Here is a 19,655-nt window from a genome sequence, read left to right on the forward strand (position 1 = left end):
TTTTATTTTTAACATAAGAGGTGGCATTGAAAGGAAACATCCATATTTAATTTAATAAAAGTGCCTATAATCTGCTCTCTGCGTTTGGAGCCTACAAGCCCATATACTACATCTTCACCATCCAGATCAGGGTGGCGCATGGTGCCCCAGACCCAGTCCTGAGGAAGACCCTGCTATAAGGACATAAGCAACCTACTATTAATTAGGGTTGAAACGTCGACTGTGTTACCGTCCTGTGCCAGTTTGGCCAACAGTGCTTTTTCACTGTGGCATTGTGTCTAACAATGGCCATGTATTGTGTTATTCTTTAACTAAAAGGCTGAATGAAGCCATTTTCATTGTCCAAACAATGTTGTGCTGGATATATTGTCACATCCTTTCCTTTCACTTTCTCAACCCTCACTAAGTGCAGACAACATCTTCTCCTCCCCCTCTGAGTGGGGAACATCTGTGATACACTGTTTACCAGATTAATTACTGGATCGTGCTTATTTCATGCTGATTGATAAGATTAAATATCATTGATCTCAAATACATTGAGTATGATTGTATTAATGCCTGATGACATTTAACTGTGTGTTCTTAAATATTTTTTTTCTATTGGGACCTATTGTTTACTGTACTGTTGAGGGTCTAAACACAGAACGTGGGGCCCTGATACCCACCACATGCATCACTGTGTACTTGGTAATGTATGATCCCTTTTGAGGGCATCACGCGCTCGGAGACCTCTGGGACTGTTGGAGGCTCCTGTTCTGTTTTAAAGATGTTCTTCTATTGTCCAGAGACCGCCTGGTAGTATGGAAGGAGACACCGACTCTGCCCTGTCACAAGATGCTCCATGGTCTCCTGCGTGGCTACACAGTAATCAATGTATCGGATGATGATAGCCACAGGGACACCTGAGGATCCAAAGGGATCCCCCAGTCTAGAGAGGGAACCTCTGAGGGGTTTTCTCTATTTTTCATCCCTCCAGGAACTGTGCGGTGCCTTGGGAGAGCAGCAAACAGATGAAGGCAGCTGAAAAGTCAAAGGGATAGCTTGTACACATGTTGTCAAGTTTGTTACCTGCTTCTTACGAGTAAGAGGCATATGTGAAAGGTGATGAATGTTTGTTGATGAACCAAACACAAATTCCTGACAAGAAACAAATGGTGCTGTTGTATTTAGTTAAGTAGAAAGCAAAGTTTACTTTTGGACACCTCACTTAAGAGAAATGATAATGTATTAGCGAAAAGAAAAATATAAGCTTTGACCTTTTTTAGAACTTCCCCCCGCAGTTTTCCAAAAGTGAAGAATGATAGAATACAACCTGTCAAGAACTATAGCTTTTACCACTGGAAAAATATGGCATGTAAAAAGCAGTGTAAGTATTGGTGTCATTTGACGAAAAAATACAGATTAATGTCCTAGGTAGCTTCATTATACACAGCATCTTGAAGCACGCAGCTCAGTGTCACTGAGCTCTGTAGATGCCCTCAATCCCAAAGGTGTTTGAGATTTGCTGATGGTCCTGAGATAATGAACATATGATCAGTCTGTTTGCTCATTTTAGGCTTAGTGTTTAATTCCAGGCACCAAGCTGGGGGATATATACAACTTTGGGTGGAGTGGGGGCTTGGTGGAAGGAGAGGAGAGCTTGAAACGCCTTTGGAGATTGAGCACATTAAGTGAGGTTTTATCAAACAGCACTAACATTTTCACACGGTGAGGAGCATCTGTTGGCATCAATAATAATGGTTTTGGTCAAGTGCCTAACTTGTATTCCATGCACAACCGAGCATTTACAGACTCATTGCCCTCCTGGACATTGAAGCAAAGCATTATGCAGGTCTCCTATTAGAGGACCTAAGGTTATGGGTAAAGGACAATAAGCTATTGCAGACAGACAGGGTTTGTGGCAAATTCAGGAACCCGTACCAATTTGCTAGCAATATCCACCGTAGTCGACAGGGCAGTGGTAACCTCAAGATTAGTTCATTGCTGCTTTGTCGACTTCAAAGCAGCATTTGATAGAGTCCCCAGGGAGGCCCTATGGGCCAAACTAAAGATGTGGGGGGATCCCAGAGAAACTACTAGAGGGAATTATTCAGCTCCACACCAGGACGTGGGTGCGGGTGAAGTTGGGGACCGGCACACACCTCTCACGTAAAATAATGACAACCAGAGGAATGAAGCAGGGTTGTGTGGTGGCCCCTCTTCTTTTTAATCTATTTGTAGCAGACCTGTCGGCGGCCCTAGACGACATTAACAGTCACTCCCCGAAGGTGGGTGGCATGACCCTAAGCAATCTTTTATATGCCGATGACTTGGCTCTCTTTAGTTTAACCAGGGTAGGGTTACAAAGACTCCTCGACAAACTGTTTGATTATACGATCAACAACCAACTCGTGGTTAACCTAAAGAAAATGCAAGCAGTTACATTCGGCAAGAAACGACATAAAGGGGGCGGTTGGTCATTCAATAATGTCAGTCTAGAAACTGGCCAGTCCTATAAATACCTAGGCGTCCACCTGGACTCAAAATGTGGTTACAAAAAACAGCGAGGAGAGATCGGAGCCAAAGCTGTGACCCTAATGGTCTCACTAGGTAAACTTGCGAAAGATCTTTCCGGTCCAACCTTAGCTCCCCTCTTGGAGGTATTGAGAGCAAAGGTTGGCCCTACTTGGCCCAGTTTCCTGCCGCTAAAACGGCGATAATTTTAACGCCGTTTCTTGATAATATGCCCCTGAGCTCCTAGTCTGCAAAGAATGAAACAGTCATTGGCAATGCCATAGATCTGGCTTATGAATGAATGTATTGTTTGTGTCGTTGTTGAGGTTAGGCACTTAAGAAGACATCACTCATGCACCCAATCTTTGACTCCCTTGCACATTCACTCTGATTCAAACAAAATAAAACACACTCAAACTCAACAAAACATGAAAGTTAATCAAAAGAATACACCTAGAAAAAGTAAAACATACTGATGTCTAAACACAGCGGGCACATGCTTGCACTTAAGAACCTAAACATGGCAGCGGGTCCATCTTGCAGTGGTGTTGTAAACAGTCTATCACAGTTTTAAAGCCCCAGAATGGCCACATTTAGAGCCAACATGTTGGCCATCTTGGAATAGAGAAACATCAATACAGTATGGATAACAACATTCCATAATGGTCACCTGGATTAGAGGAAGTCGCCATGCAGGAACTGGTGCACTACAGATGTAATGAGTGGCAAGCAACGGCCTTTCGCACAGCCTAATATTTTCTACTTGCTGTCCCTCAAGTTGGAAGTGACTGTGTTGTGGTCAGGGAGTAGAAAAAGCATTGCTTGGCCCAACTCACAAAACTAGTATCTTTCATTGGGTTCAGCGGTTTTCTTCTCCTTCTGTTGTTGTATAAAGGAGACAGGAGAATGTGTGCAACAGATATTCTCTGATGTTCATTTGAAAAGTCTATTTGGTGTTCTAGACTATACAACTATCTCGCTGTCTCTCTCTCTCTCTCTCTCTCTCTCTCTCTCTCTCTCTCTCTGCCTTACTCCACTCCAGGCATAAATACAGCTACAATATTGCAGTGCTATTGCACATTCTGCTACTCATCATGCACAGCAAGAAAACAGTGGTTCCATACACCAAACGTATTCATGCCCTACAGCACATAGTACAGTTATATTAACTCAAGTGCTCTATCACGCACTCCCCTTCCTTCCACTACATGCCTAAGAACAGCAACCAATCTCACGCTATGAGCACCACGCTGGTCATCACACAAGAACCAGTGCTGATTTTTGTACCGGAAGCAGGAAACCTATGCACACCCCCTTGTGCAATGATTTATCGGTCCATTCATTGGCGCAAGGCAGTGTGGCAGCAATGGGGTGTAGCAGATGGGGTTCTACTTTCCTCCCACACTTTGACGAAATATAACACAACATACCGCAGCAACTTATGTTGCAGAGCTGCTCCAAAACATAGTAAATCTGCTACTTGTGTGGAAGTATTGGGGTGATAAAGTGTAACTTAAAAGGGCATATTTACTAATTTTTCGGGCAATGCAGCAGCCAAATTTGCTGTGCCATGCAAGGGGAACAACACAGTGCGGAGCCATATTTGCTAAAACTGGCCTGCTGCTGCCGACCCCTGCGCTGGTGCTCTAAAAGGATGCTGTGTGTGAGGCAAAGCTCGCAGAGGCCAATGTGCACTGTCAAGCATCGGACTTATATTGTATGCATACTCTTACGGTACAAATGTTTATATCTGGACAATCCTAGAAGAATCCCAAGCTGTGGATGTGTGCGTGAAGTTTAGCTCACATGCGATGTGTGGTTTTCATGGAGAAATGAAAGCATTCCTTCTTGTCATTGCCCACTTTAAGGCGGTGTTCTTTTTGGATGCAAAGCCTTGTCTGGCTAGAATGGGCTGTGCATCAAAACACAAGGGGGGATATTCTCAAGAACGTGTGATAATCATCGCAAAATTATCTTAACGCAACTTTTCACATCAAGGGTAAATAACGCTTTATTAACGTTTCTCAACACGGCGGTACCATGCATTAGTCTCACGATAACACATCAAATGACCACGTTAAAATTAATGCGACACCTAGAAAATGCGAAACACGAACGTGAAAAAAGCGGCGATGTCCCAAACCGCGATGCAAAAATCAGCGATAACAAGTGACAGGCCTGCAATTCCAACGCGTCATGTGGGAAAATGCACCATAAAAGCAGAGAAAAAAACTGTGAGGTGACAATGTACGAGTACAACCTCACATCCGTGATGTTGTATTAATGTCCACTGTCTCACATCAAATAGGCATCTCCTCACAAACAGTCACAATGTACATTGTCATGCAGTCTGTATGTAAACTTCGCCAATGCCTAAACATACATGGAACACACTGTGAAACTGCATCTCCTCTTTACATTGCAGAGGGACAATCAAGACCTCCTGCAGAGCAGATCCTACATCACGTCAGTGTTGACGGAGACGACCCCCAGGACATCGACCTAGACAAACTCCAACGGTTCATGGACAACCTCTGCACCCCACCTCCAGTAGCAGGCCAGCCCAGCACCATCGAGGTGAGCCCACCCCCTGCACAGACCACACAGCAGGAAGCACCCACCACTACGTCTGGCTCCCAGCACCTCACCGAAGAACACATGGCCTTCCAACGCTGTGTGTTACACCGCCAGAAGGAGCTGGCTTCACAGGTGCGGGTGGGGTTCGACCTCATGGCAGCCAAACTAGATGCCATAATTGGGTGTCTAAGTCTCATCAGGGACCACTTACACTCCCTAATGGACACCCACAGTCCGCCCCATGTCCTCCAACAATCCATGGCTGGCGTCGCTGGAGTCATGACTCAGAGACAACAACAACTGTCTACTCAGAGTGGCTACAGCGATGACATCCTTGATTTGTAAAACATAAGGAGGGTCATAGAGAACGAGGAGAGGATGCAAGCACAAAGAATGGCTACCACGGCTGAACACGAGAAAGCTGTAGATGGGATCTTCCATGCCCATCAGATCCTCATCATGGGAGTGATGCCACAAGACATGGCGCAGATGAATGCTGCTGCTACTGCCACATCCACATCTTCGGCACCTGATGTGTCAGTGTCACACAGTGCAGCAGACCAAACACCAGCACCCACTTGTGAGGCACATGAAACATCAGAGAACGAAGATGAGGATGAATCTGCCGTAGTGGTAAGAAGGAAGCAGTAGCACTCATCTCTGCCATATGTCTTGTTTCTGCTTGGTTCTGCCCTCTGCATCATGCCCTGGAATAACACCTTCCACCGTCCCCCGATACACTCTGCGACACTAACCTTGGACCTCGACATGGACTGCCATATTTTCTTTGCTTAACAGTGACACAGCAATCAGCCTGCGGACTGGACTCTTCCCCTCCCGAGTAACTTGTCAATACCTAAAGGACTCTGGCTGGCCCTCCACGGGGCAACATTGTAAAGTATTGTCTGCATGGCCCAGTACTAAGACAGCTTCAACACTCCACTGAACGTGAATAATACATACTAATACACATAGACGTGTCATGTCTATGATTAATCAAGTATGAAAGCATGAACTAATATAGGGGCAGTGATTCCCCCTTACGTCCATGTTGCTCATGCTGTGGGACTTGAGGCACAGGGTGTATCCCTGCATCGTGGTGGTATATATTTGCGCCCAAAAGAAGGCCTGTTGTCAACTGTAGGTCACAAAAACAGCCTATACGTAATGATTTGGTACACATGTGAAACGCTTATGAGTGGGATTATGTACTATCTTTGACACACAGAAATGGCATTTCGAATACGTGACACCCTAAACAGCCTCTCTGTACAGAGGTGACACACCCACCATCTATTTGCAAATTATGAGATTGTTAGCACAACATGTTGCACTTATACTTGTCAGAGTGATGTGCTTGTACAGAGGAGTATTTACAACAAGGGGTGGTGAGGGACAGAGTCTCTGAATTAAGCAGAAAGCTCTCACCCAGGCCAGGGACAGACTGATTTGCATATAGCCAGGTTCTGAGCTGGGATGGGGCAGTGAGATAAATAACGGTGATGGATCAAGCCCTGATCTTTGGACTGGGTAAGAGTGGTCTGCTCAATTCAGACACTCTGTTCATCACCACCCCCTTTTGTAAATCGATTTTGGCCACTATAGGTGTGGCAGGGTATACTCAGACATGAGTCCCTTTCTCACTGCTCCATCAGGATTCAAGCAAGCCGGGCCGAAGAGGCTGAAATGCCAGAAACCGGTCCCCGGTAGCTTGTCTCCTTTCTGGTAAAGAATTGGCTTGGTAGTTTAGTCTGCCCTGTTCCCATGATGCACTGGGCCAGGGACAGACTGATTTGCATATAGCCAGGTTCTGAGCTGGGATGGGGCAGTGAGATAAATAACGGTGATGGATCAAGCCCTGATCTTTGGACTGGGTAAGAGTGGTCTGCTCAATTCAGACACTCTGTTCATCACCACCCCCTTTTGTAAATCGATTTTGGCCACTATAGGTGTGGCAGGGTATACTCAGATATGAGTCCCTTTCTCACTGCTCCATCAGGATTCAAGCAAGCCGGGCCGAAGAGGCTGAAATGCCAGAAACCGGTCCCCGGTAGCTTGTCTCCTTTCTGGTAAAGAATTGGCTTGGTAGTTTAGTCTGCCCTGTTCCCATGATGCACTGGGCCAGGGACAGACTGATTTGCATATAGCCAGGTTCTGAGCTGGGATGGGGCAGTGAGATAAATAACGGTGATGGATCAAGCCCTGATCTTTGGACTGGGTAAGAGTGGTCTGCTCAATTCAGACACTCTGTTCATCACCACCCCCTTTTGTAAATCGATTTTGGCCACTATAGGTGTGGCAGGGTATACTCAGACATGAGTCCCTTTCTCACTGCTCCATCAGGATTCAAGCAAGCCGGGCCGAAGAGGCTGAAATGCCAGAAACCGGTCCCCGGTAGCTTGTCTCCTTTCTGGTAAAGAATTGGCTTGGTAGTTTAGTCTGCCCTGTTCCCATGATGCACTGGGCCAGGGACAGACTGATTTGCATATAGCCAGGTTCTGAGCTGGGATGGGGCAGTGAGATAAATAACGGTGATGGATCAAGCCCTGATCTTTGGACTGGGTAAGAGTGGTCTGCTCAATTCAGACACTCTGTTCATCACCACCCCCTTTTGTAAATCGATTTTGGCCACTATAGGTGTGGCAGGGTATACTCAGACATGAGTCCCTTTCTCACTGCTCCATCAGGATTCAAGCAAGCCGGGCCGAAGAGGCTGAAATGCCAGATCCGGTCCCCGGTAGCTTGTCTCCTTTCTGGTAAAGAATTGGCTTGGTAGTTTAGTCTGCCCTGTTCCCATGATGCACTGGGCCAGGGACAGACTGATTTGCATATAGCCAGGTTCTGAGCTGGGATGGGGCAGTGAGATAAATAACGGTGATGGATCAAGCCCTGATCTTTGGACTGGGTAAGAGTGGTCTGCTCAATTCAGACACTCTGTTCATCACCACCCCCTTTTGTAAATCGATTTTGGCCACTATAGGTGTGGCAGGGTATACTCAGACATGAGTCCCTTTCTCACTGCTCCATCAGGATTCAAGCAAGCCGGGCCGAAGAGGCTGAAATGCCAGAAACCGGTCCCCGGTAGCTTGTCTCCTTTCTGGTAAAGAATTGGCTTGGTAGTTTAGTCTGCCCTGTTCCCATGATGCACTGGGCCAGGGACAGACTGATTTGCATATAGCCAGGTTCTGAGCTGGGATGGGGCAGTGAGATAAATAACGGTGATGGATCAAGCCCTGATCTTTGGACTGGGTAAGAGTGGTCGGCTCAATTCAGACACTCTGTTCATCACCACCCCCCTTTGGTAAATCGATTTTGGCCACTATAGGTGTGGCAGGGTATACTCAGACATGAGTCCCTTTCTCACTGCTCCATCAGGATTCAAGCAAGCCGGGCCGAAGAGGCTGAAATGCCAGAAACCGGTCCCCGGTAGCTTGTCTCCTTTCTGGTAAAGAATTGGCTTGGTAGTTTAGTCTGCCCTGTTCCCATGATGCACTGGGCCAGGGACAGACTGATTTGCATATAGCCAGGTTCTGAGCTGGGATGGGGCAGTGAGATAAATAACGGTGATGGATCAAGCCCTGATCTTTGGACTGGGTAAGAGTGGTCTGCTCAATTCAGACACTCTGTTCATCACCACCCCCTTTTGTAAATCGATTTTGGCCACTATAGGTGTGGCAGAGTATACTCAGACATGAGTCCCTTTCTCACTGCTCCATCAGGATTCAAGCAAGCCGGGCCGAAGAGGCTGAAATGCCAGAAACCGGTCCCCGGTAGCTTGTCTCCTTTCTGGTAAAGAATTGGCTTGGTAGTTTAGTCTGCCCTGTTCCCATGATGCACTGGGCCAGGGACAGACTGATTTGCATATAGCCAGGTTCTGAGCTGGGATGGGGCAGTGAGATAAATAACGGTGATGGATCAAGCCCTGATCTTTGGACTGGGTAAGAGTGGTCTGCTCAATTCAGACACTCTGTTCATCACCACCCCCTTTTGTAAATCGATTTTGGCCACTATAGGTGTGGCAGGGTATACTCAGACATGAGTCCCTTTCTCACTGCTACATCAGGATTCAAGCAAGCCGGGCCGAAGAGGCTGAAATGCCAGAAACCGGTCCCCGGTAGCTTGTCTCCTTTCTGGTAAAGAATTGGCTTGGTAGTTTAGTCTGCCCTGTTCCCATGATGCACTGGGCCAGGGACAGACTGATTTGCATATAGCCAGGTTCTGAGCTGGGATGGGGCAGTGAGATAAATAACGGTGATGGATCAAGCCCTGATCTTTGGACTGGGTAAGAGTGGTCTGCTCAATTCAGACACTCTGTTCATCACCACCCCCTTTTGTAAATCGATTTTGGCCACTATAGGTGTGGCAGGGTATACTCAGACATGAGTCCCTTTCTCACTGCTCCATCAGGATTCAAGCAAGCCGGGCCGAAGAGGCTGAAATGCCAGAAACCGGTCCCCGGTAGCTTGTCTCCTTTCTGGTAAAGAATTGGCTTGGTAGTTTAGTCTGCCCTGTTCCCATGATGCACTGGGCCAGGGACAGACTGATTTGCATATAGCCAGGTTCTGAGCTGGGATGGGGCAGTGAGATAAATAACGGTGATGGATCAAGCCCTGATCTTTGGACTGGGTAAGAGTGGTCTGCTCAATTCAGACACTCTGTTCATCACCACCCCCTTTTGTAAATCGATTTTGGCCACTATAGGTGTGGCAGGGTATACTCAGATATGAGTCCCTTTCTCACTGCTCCATCAGGATTCAAGCAAGCCGGGCCGAAGAGGCTGAAATGCCAGAAACCGGTCCCCGGTAGCTTGTCTCCTTTCTGGTAAAGAATTGGCTTGGTAGTTTAGTCTGCCCTGTTCCCATGATGCACTGGGCCAGGGACAGACTGATTTGCATATAGCCAGGTTCTGAGCTGGGATGGGGCAGTGAGATAAATAACGGTGATGGATCAAGCCCTGATCTTTGGACTGGGTAAGAGTGGTCTGCTCAATTCAGACACTCTGTTCATCACCACCCCCTTTTGTAAATCGATTTTGGCCACTATAGGTGTGGCAGGGTATACTCAGACATGAGTCCCTTTCTCACTGCTCCATCAGGATTCAAGCAAGCCGGGCCGAAGAGGCTGAAATGCCAGAAACCGGTCCCCGGTAGCTTGTCTCCTTTCTGGTAAAGAATTGGCTTGGTAGTTTAGTCTGCCCTGTTCCCATGATGCACTGGGCCAGGGACAGACTGATTTGCATATAGCCAGGTTCTGAGCTGGGATGGGGCAGTGAGATAAATAACGGTGATGGATCAAGCCCTGATCTTTGGACTGGGTAAGAGTGGTCTGCTCAATTCAGACACTCTGTTCATCACCACCCCCTTTTGTAAATCGATTTTGGCCACTATAGGTGTGGCAGGGTATACTCAGACATGAGTCCCTTTCTCACTGCTCCATCAGGATTCAAGCAAGCCGGGCCGAAGAGGCTGAAATGCCAGATCCGGTCCCCGGTAGCTTGTCTCCTTTCTGGTAAAGAATTGGCTTGGTAGTTTAGTCTGCCCTGTTCCCATGATGCACTGGGCCAGGGACAGACTGATTTGCATATAGCCAGGTTCTGAGCTGGGATGGGGCAGTGAGATAAATAACGGTGATGGATCAAGCCCTGATCTTTGGACTGGGTAAGAGTGGTCTGCTCAATTCAGACACTCTGTTCATCACCACCCCCTTTTGTAAATCGATTTTGGCCACTATAGGTGTGGCAGGGTATACTCAGACATGAGTCCCTTTCTCACTGCTCCATCAGGATTCAAGCAAGCCGGGCCGAAGAGGCTGAAATGCCAGAAACCGGTCCCCGGTAGCTTGTCTCCTTTCTGGTAAAGAATTGGCTTGGTAGTTTAGTCTGCCCTGTTCCCATGATGCACTGGGCCAGGGACAGACTGATTTGCATATAGCCAGGTTCTGAGCTGGGATGGGGCAGTGAGATAAATAACGGTGATGGATCAAGCCCTGATCTTTGGACTGGGTAAGAGTGGTCGGCTCAATTCAGACACTCTGTTCATCACCACCCCCCTTTGGTAAATCGATTTTGGCCACTATAGGTGTGGCAGGGTATACTCAGACATGAGTCCCTTTCTCACTGCTCCATCAGGATTCAAGCAAGCCGGGCCGAAGAGGCTGAAATGCCAGAAACCGGTCCCCGGTAGCTTGTCTCCTTTCTGGTAAAGAATTGGCTTGGTAGTTTAGTCTGCCCTGTTCCCATGATGCACTGGGCCAGGGACAGACTGATTTGCATATAGCCAGGTTCTGAGCTGGGATGGGGCAGTGAGATAAATAACGGTGATGGATCAAGCCCTGATCTTTGAACTGGGTAAGAGTGGTCTGCTCAATTCAGACACTCTGTTCATCACCACCCCCTTTTGTAAATCGATTTTGGCCACTATAGGTGTGGCAGAGTATACTCAGACATGAGTCCCTTTCTCACTGCTCCATCAGGATTCAAGCAAGCCGGGCCGAAGAGGCTGAAATGCCAGAAACCGGTCCCCGGTAGCTTGTCTCCTTTCTGGTAAAGAATTGGCTTGGTAGTTTAGTCTGCCCTGTTCCCATGATGCACTGGGCCAGGGACAGACTGATTTGCATATAGCCAGGTTCTGAGCTGGGATGGGGCAGTGAGATAAATAACGGTGATGGATCAAGCCCTGATCTTTGGACTGGGTAAGAGTGGTCTGCTCAATTCAGACACTCTGTTCATCACCACCCCCTTTTGTAAATCGATTTTGGCCACTATAGGTGTGGCAGGGTATACTCAGACATGAGTCCCTTTCTCACTGCTACATCAGGATTCAAGCAAGCCGGGCCGAAGAGGCTGAAATGCCAGAAACCGGTCCCCGGTAGCTTGTCTCCTTTCTGGTAAAGAATTGGCTTGGTAGTTTAGTCTGCCCTGTTCCCATGATGCACTGGGCCAGGGACAGACTGATTTGCATATAGCCAGGTTCTGAGCTGGGATGGGGCAGTGAGATAAATAACGGTGATGGATCAAGCCCTGATCTTTGGACTGGGTAAGAGTGGTCTGCTCAATTCAGACACTCTGTTCATCACCACCCCCTTTTGTAAATCGATTTTGGCCACTATAGGTGTGGCAGGGTATACTCAGACATGAGTCCCTTTCTCACTGCTCCATCAGGATTCAAGCAAGCCGGGCCGAAGAGGCTGAAATGCCAGAAACCGGTCCCCGGTAGCTTGTCTCCTTTCTGGTAAAGAATTGGCTTGGTAGTTTAGTCTGCCCTGTTCCCATGATGCACTGGGCCAGGGACAGACTGATTTGCATATAGCCAGGTTCTGAGCTGGGATGGGGCAGTGAGATAAATAACGGTGATGGATCAAGCCCTGATCTTTGGACTGGGTAAGAGTGGTCTGCTCAATTCAGACACTCTGTTCATCACCACCCCCTTTTGTAAATCGATTTTGGCCACTATAGGTGTGGCAGGGTATACTCAGACATGAGTCCCTTTCTCACTGCTCCATCAGGATTCAAGCAAGCCGGGCCGAAGAGGCTGAAATGCCAGAAAACGGTCCCCGGTAGCTTGTCTCCTTTCTGGTAAAGAATTGGCTTGGTAGTTTAGTCTGCCCTGTTCCCATGATGCACTGGGCCAGGGACAGACTGATTTGCATATAGCCAGGTTCTGAGCTGGGATGGGGCAGTGAGATAAATAACGGTGATGGATCAAGCCCTGATCTTTGGACTGGGTAAGAGTGGTCTGCTCAATTCAGACACTCTGTTCATCACCACCCCCTTTTGTAAATCGATTTTGGCCACTATAGGTGTGGCAGGGTATACTCAGACATGAGTCCCTTTCTCACTGCTCCATCAGGATTCAAGCAAGCCGGGCCGAAGAGGCTGAAATGCCAGAAACCGGTCCCCGGTAGCTTGTCTCCTTTCTGGTAAAGAATTGGCTTGGTAGTTTAGTCTGCCCTGTTCCCATGATGCACTGGGCCAGGGACAGACTGATTTGCATATAGCCAGGTTCTGAGCTGGGATGGGGCAGTGAGATAAATAACGGTGATGGATCAAGCCCTGATCTTTGGACTGGGTAAGAGTGGTCTGCTCAATTCAGACACTCTGTTCATCACCACCCCCTTTTGTACAGAGGAGTGACATGCACATAGGGAATGTGTGTTGTAATAAATGTATTTGCACATGCTGTGCCTGTGGTCATTTTGTACTGTCCAATGATTGCTAAGGTATGTGACAAAGTGACGTCCTCATGTGAAGAAATTGTCAATGATGGTGTTCCTACGGGCTATTCCTGCTGCGGCTGCAGTGGGGTGTGGTCCACCTGCCTCATCTTCCTCATCATCGTCCGGTGCATCTGTCACTTGTATCTATAGGGCATTGGTGAGTACACATATGTTGTGCAACAGAGAACATGCAACGATCATCTTGCACACGATGTCTAGGCTGTACAAGAGTCTTCCACCTGTGATGTCCAGGCACCTGAAACGTGACTTCAACACACCACGATGCCCCTGGTGCGTTTGTGGGCCGCATTGTACTGCCTGTAGGCCTGTGTGTTCGGGGCTCGGAGGGGTGTCATCATACAAGGGCAGAGTGCATGTCCTTGATCACCTGTGACAGTGCAGAGAGACACAAGTCAATAGTTGGTTCTGCATGATGTGTTGGCAGGCTCAATGGTTCATTGGTGTGTGATATGTGTGACATAGTGATTCCTCTTTGACATGTACTGCTTGTAGTAAATGAGCGGCATCAAAGTGTATTACGTAGCCTCACTGCGGCTCCTCCCTCCACCGAGCCTATTTACTAGTGTGCGCAGTGCGGTTGCATCACTTGCACTCCTATGGCACACTATTGTCCTGCATGTCTGTGCATGTCCACAAGCCTGACAATGACACTGTGATGTTGTGCGTTGAAGTTGGGCGGTCACGTGTGTGTAGGCCTATGGTAAGGATAGAGCAGAAACAGATGTATAGTTCATGGCTGGCTGAACTCGGGATGCAGTTGAGGGTAGTACTTTGGCTTATGCTGCGGTAATAGTGACACACACAATAGTTGGCATGTATGGTCCCAGACCTCGAGCGTGCTTGTGCTCCTTCATTTACCCCTTTGGCCGGGCCTGCACTCCGGGGGCATGCTGCATTGCAACATTGTCCATTGCGGGACGGGTGGTGCGACACTACAACAGAGACACACGCATTAGTTACTTCCTTGGCAAGGCCAAAACTTAACCACACCCATGGCCCCGAGTTGATTAACCACACCCCTAACCCGGACTGTCGTACACCAGTCCACTCGCTTACTTTTACGGGGGGTACAACACAGCTACATGTCCAAGGTCTTCCCCACTGGCTAAGGTGACATGGTTGCATCCACTGTCCACTACACTCCAAACACCAGCAGTATATGTCAACATGGATATGTCTGTGGTTTGCATACTGCAGTCTGGCCAGCACATCCATACCACACTTGGCATTGTGTACATTCTCATTTGGAAAGACAGGAAATTAGGAACAAGGTTATCTTATGGACATGAACTGACATCAGACATAAACGACTATATACTGCCAGCCTCAAAGCTCTGGTTGATGATGGACTGTCCGAAGATGAGGGAATTATGCACACTGCCTGGGTACTTGGCGACAACATTGGTGAAGAGACCCCGGTGGTCCACTATTGCCTGCTCATTGATGGAATGTGTGTACTTTCTGTTGCGGTAATTGTGTACAGTGTCGGCAGGGGGCACCAGTAGGACATGTGTGCAGTCAATTGCCCCTAACATGTACGGGAAGCCAGCTGTGGCGTAGAAGCCTTGCTTGGTCTCCAGCTGTTCCTACGCAGTGTGGGGGAAGTGAAGGTGCCGGGGTACCAAGCTCATGATGGCATCCAAGACAGGTGTGGGGAACTCTGATAGGGCTAGTTGTGAGACTCCTCCGACTCTGCCGGTTGTTGGTTGGAAGGTACCAGAGGCCAACAGATGCAGCACAGCCAGCAGCTTTGTCTGCAGAGGGATGTTGGTACCGTCAGCCTGTGAGCAATGATGGTCAGGATGCAGAGGATGGTTGTCCTTTGAGCCTGTAGTGGGCAATGACATCCTCTGGTGTCAAGTCTGGGAGGCTGGTGCGTTTTCTGAAGGTCTGCTGTCTTTGTCTGCGCTGCCTCTGTGGTAGTCCGGGGGGTTGATGGCGGGCCTGGGGGTGGTGGCGGTGGGTGTTGTGGCCCTCTTGGGTGTCTGGCCTGCATGTTCAGTTGCTCGGGCATCTGTTGTTCTTCAGGTGTGGCTCTGGGCTGGGCTACATTTTATGGTGCAGGTTGTCGTCCGACTTTACACCAGGTAAGAGCAGGTGTTAAATCCCTGCTGCTAACGCACCTTATCCCATTTTTGGGATCTTATCGTCAATCTGGATGGTCGTTGAGAATGTTGCGAAGTGGTGTTGTTGCGGCTTTTTGCACAGGAACGCCTACTCTGCATATCATTAGCGTTAGTTGCCGGTGTCATCTGTGGCGATGTTTTAAAACTGGTGATATCGTCTGTTAGCACCAGCTTGTGAATAGGGCGATACATTTATTGCCACTTTGGCTGCAATAAAGTGCCGCTAACTCGGTGATAAGTCCTTGAGAATATGCCCCAAAGGTTTATCCATCCAAGTAATACCCCAGTAACGCCCCGTTGACGCTAAGCAATGCCAAGCAGCATAAACTGTTTTTTGTGACATTAAAGAGGCATCTTTCCAAGAGAAAATGCTTTTTTCAGCTGAAAAGTACATACCATGTCATGTGCCAGTTTGTGTTGGCACAGGGCCTAAGGTTCCCACATTCCCCAGAGAAAAATACTGGCATTGATAAGTTCACCTTTTAAGATTCTGGGAAGGCCCAGGCATGATACATAAATAGAAATGTAATTACAGTTGTACTTATTTTACTTGTAATTACTGTTTGAAGTGTGTAATGGAAACGGATAAATAATTATGACGTTAGACGATATTTTGAACAGCCCCGTCCCAGAACCCTATCAAGGCTTTATTAACACAGGGTTAAACTTTTTATTGGGTTAAACTTCCAATTATCTTAAATGTAAACACACGTATACATGTATCTTTGGTGGTCATGACCCGCTAAATCGTAACACAGTCACAACGCAGCTTTGTTCTTTTATTCACAGTCAGATTGAGGCGCACGGACAATCGGTCACCAGCAGCCCCGGTAACAAAAATTATGTTTCCGAAATCTCTTGATATCGATTCCGCACAAAGAGCTCCAGGTTGCCCCGAAGCTCCCTGTGTGCCACTCACGGCAGAAACCCTTTTTACAATGGCGCTCTGGGTAAAACACTCCGGCTGACGGCTAGTTTTATGTCTGTTAGCGCGAGTACAAAATGTAATTTAATGACACACCACACCGAATTCGAGTTCGTTTAAGGAATATAATGAGCATGCTTAACATACTTTTGGGTCTTCAGCTGAATTTTAAAAATAATTCGGTAAACAACACTGCCCGATATGCAAATCACCATTGCATGCTGGGAAAAAAGAATGCTTGGCGGCCTGTCGCAACGGGGTGGCCTACCCTGGTCTGTTCCATCTTCGCCACCAGATTTGAAATGTGATGTTTACGGAGGATCGCACTCACTGTCACGACTCCGGGATTTAATCATTTTCGAACACATGCCGAGTCACTCTTTTCTGTGTCGAAATAACTGGGTATAAATATGGTTGCTGTCCTCTTGTGGAATCCACTCTGGAAACGGTTTCTTGTACCATGCACCCTGGGACTTGTAGTCCTTGTTTTGTACTGGCTTAACAGGATTATAGAGGACAAATCACAAGTCTTTATATATTGGAAATGACTCTTTACTGGAAGTCTTAGAGTCCGCTGCAGTCTTAAGTTTGGTAGCTGGCTGGGTGTCATCAGCCATCCTACGACACCTGCCTGCCCACAGAAACAAGCTACGTGTTGTGGTGCACAAGCAGAGAACAGGCGCCATGATAGAATGGGACATTGAGGCAGAAAACCTACGGACGACGGCGGCCATGTTATGGGACAGAGCGGCTGTAAACAGTACCGTAACAGTTTTGCCCACTCATGGACAACGCAGACTAAACAGAAAAGCATACTAAACTGAAAAGCAAGAAACAACAAGCATTGGCATAGCCAATAGGTCTCGCCTTCTTCGGGACTTTACAAGTGTTTAGATATTGTTGTATGCTGCTTGCGTGCGTCCCAGCACGCAAGCTTCCAGAATGTGGAATGTTCTGACTCCGTTCTGGGTCAGTTGGAGCTGGACTGCCTTTGCGGGCAGTTGGTGGTTGTTAAGCTGTCTCTGCTCCTGAATAAACCTTCCTGACGAGACTACTCTATGTGTGGACCTTCCTGTCATTTCTAACATACTGGCGACAGTGGGAGCAACCTTGTGAAAAGAAAGAGTCTACAGGTTGAAAGGAGAGCAGCGCAGCGTTCACGAGCGAGCCAACTGGAAGTAAGACTTTTATTCCATTTAAAAATTGTGTGGATGCGCACTGATAGCGCCAGCGGCGGGTAAAAGAAGGCTAAAAGTGCATTGAGGGCACCTGCGGCAGTGTAGGACTAACTTTAAAATTTGAATATTGAGCGAGCGCAATGACCGTTTTCAGCGGCGGAATTCAGTCAGTGCACTTGATGGCACCCGCGGCTGGCATCCTTTAAAAAACCACACGGAAAGGGGAAATTTACTGAAAGGGAAGAGAACCTTTAATAGAAACGTTGTGAAATAAAAACTCACTTGATAACGCTCGAGCGCATCGGAAAACCATCTGCGCAGTAGAACGTCGATGTTCACCGTGTTCTTTCTTCCTGCTGCTCTGACGTCACGATCAGGTCACCAGTCAATCGACAATTCCCGCAGTGCATTCTGGGTGTGACGCTTCACATCTTCTTTGTTTTCAGCCATTTTGGTTTGGGAAAGTTTGAGGAGCTTGCTGAGCAGCATATATTTTTACGGGAAAACGTTTGTAACAACTTAAAGTTACACAATGGTGTAGTGTAAAGTTAAATGTATTAATCCACGTATAGGAAAAGTGAATTTTATTTATTTATTTTTTATTTATTTTTTTTTTTTTAAAAAGGAAGATTGTTTATTTATTTGGTAAAGAAACTCCAACAACCATGGCAAATATCATGGTTCCACCGCATTTTTTACCAGTGGCAGGAGAGCCAAAAATGGATTGGGATTTGTGGTATCCCATGTTTTTGGCCTATGTCAGTGTTTTAGAGGAGGAAGGCTGCTCTGCAAAAAGGAAATTAGATTTACTACGTTTGTCTTTAGGTGGCCAAGGGCTAAAGGAGTTATCGGATTTGCCTCCTTTGGAAGACTCTAGCTCTGACACAGATCCTTTTGAAATTGCTGTAAAGCAACTTACCATAAGATTTGGGAAAAAAGTGAACACAGTAATGGAACGTTTTAAATTTTACTCAAGAGCGCAAAAGGAAAACGAATCTATTGAGAACTACATATCTGCATTACGTGCTCTAGCTGGTTCCTGTGCTTTCGACACAATTAACTATGAACAGGTGCTTAGGGACCAGATCATGATGAAGACTAAGAGCAAGAAGATACAGGAAAGATTGTGGTTAGGAACGGAGACTTCACTGAAGGCAGTAGTCAACATAGCCAAAGGGATCGAACAGTCAGAAAAGTTTGTGTCTGAAATAAGAAGTCAGAGTCAGAGTGTTTCAGTAAAGATTCAAGAAGCTGTACCTGAAGTTTCTGTCGTGAGAGGTCAAGCTTTTCAAAAGAAATCTGTTGTACCCATTTTCAAAAGAGAAGGTTTCATGAGAGAAAACAGGTTTAATGAAGGTTCCATGAAGGAAAACAGGTTTAATAATAGACGCACTTTCATTATCTGTTATAGATGCGGGAGTTTTGACCATGTGGGGAATTTTAAAAGTTGTCCTGCTCTTAATAAGATTTGTGTAAAATGCAAAAAGACAGGTCATTTTGGGAAAATGTGTCGTTCACCCCAAAAAGTTAATTGTATCTCTGTAGATGAAGAGGAGTTTGAAGCTGAATTTAGCGAATTCAACTGTATTTCTTGTATATCCTCTGACGAATGCAAAAGCTTTCCTTCTGCCTTATTTCACATTGATGGTAGGGAGGTTTCCATGTTAGTTGATTCCTGTGCATGGTACTCCATTATTGGGAAAGAAGTCTTTGAAGAATTGTGGCCTAATAGGGAATTCACTTGTCCCGATATCAAACCTGGTAGCTACACTGGGCACAAGATTGGATTAATTGGGTATTTTTGGGCAAAGGTTGAATTTAAAGACAGGTTCACTCAAGCTAAAATATATATCGCAAACAAAGGGGAGTCGCTTTTAGGCTGGCCCCATCAGAAAGAGATGGGCATTAAATTAGATCCCAATGCCTCACCCCCTGTATATATTGACCCAAGTATTCCTTGGCCTGTTTGCATGGTTGCCCCGAGTGACAATGAATTTGTAGATAGCATCAAAAAGGAATTCCCAAAAGTATTTAATGGGAAGTTAGGAGAGTATGCCCAATTCAAACATAGGATTATTCTTAAGGACAATGCGGTACCTGTGAGGCATAGAGTCAGGAATG

At 46.9% G+C, this 19,655-nt stretch overlaps 1 non-coding gene across 1 annotated transcript; it reads right to left on the minus strand.

Moving 5' to 3' along the window:
* Nucleotides 1–16,226: 16,226 nt before the first annotated feature.
* On the minus strand, nt 16,227–16,366 carry LOC147746437 (U11 spliceosomal RNA). Its single transcript, XR_015300250.1, has one exon. It is a non-coding gene; the product is annotated as a U11 spliceosomal RNA (small nuclear RNA).
* Nucleotides 16,367–19,655: the final 3,289 nt, after the last annotated feature.

This window comes from Lissotriton vulgaris, chromosome 1_1, assembly GCF_964263255.1.
Source record: "Lissotriton vulgaris chromosome 1_1, aLisVul1.2, whole genome shotgun sequence".
NCBI classification, from domain to species: Eukaryota; Metazoa; Chordata; class Amphibia; order Caudata; family Salamandridae; genus Lissotriton; species Lissotriton vulgaris.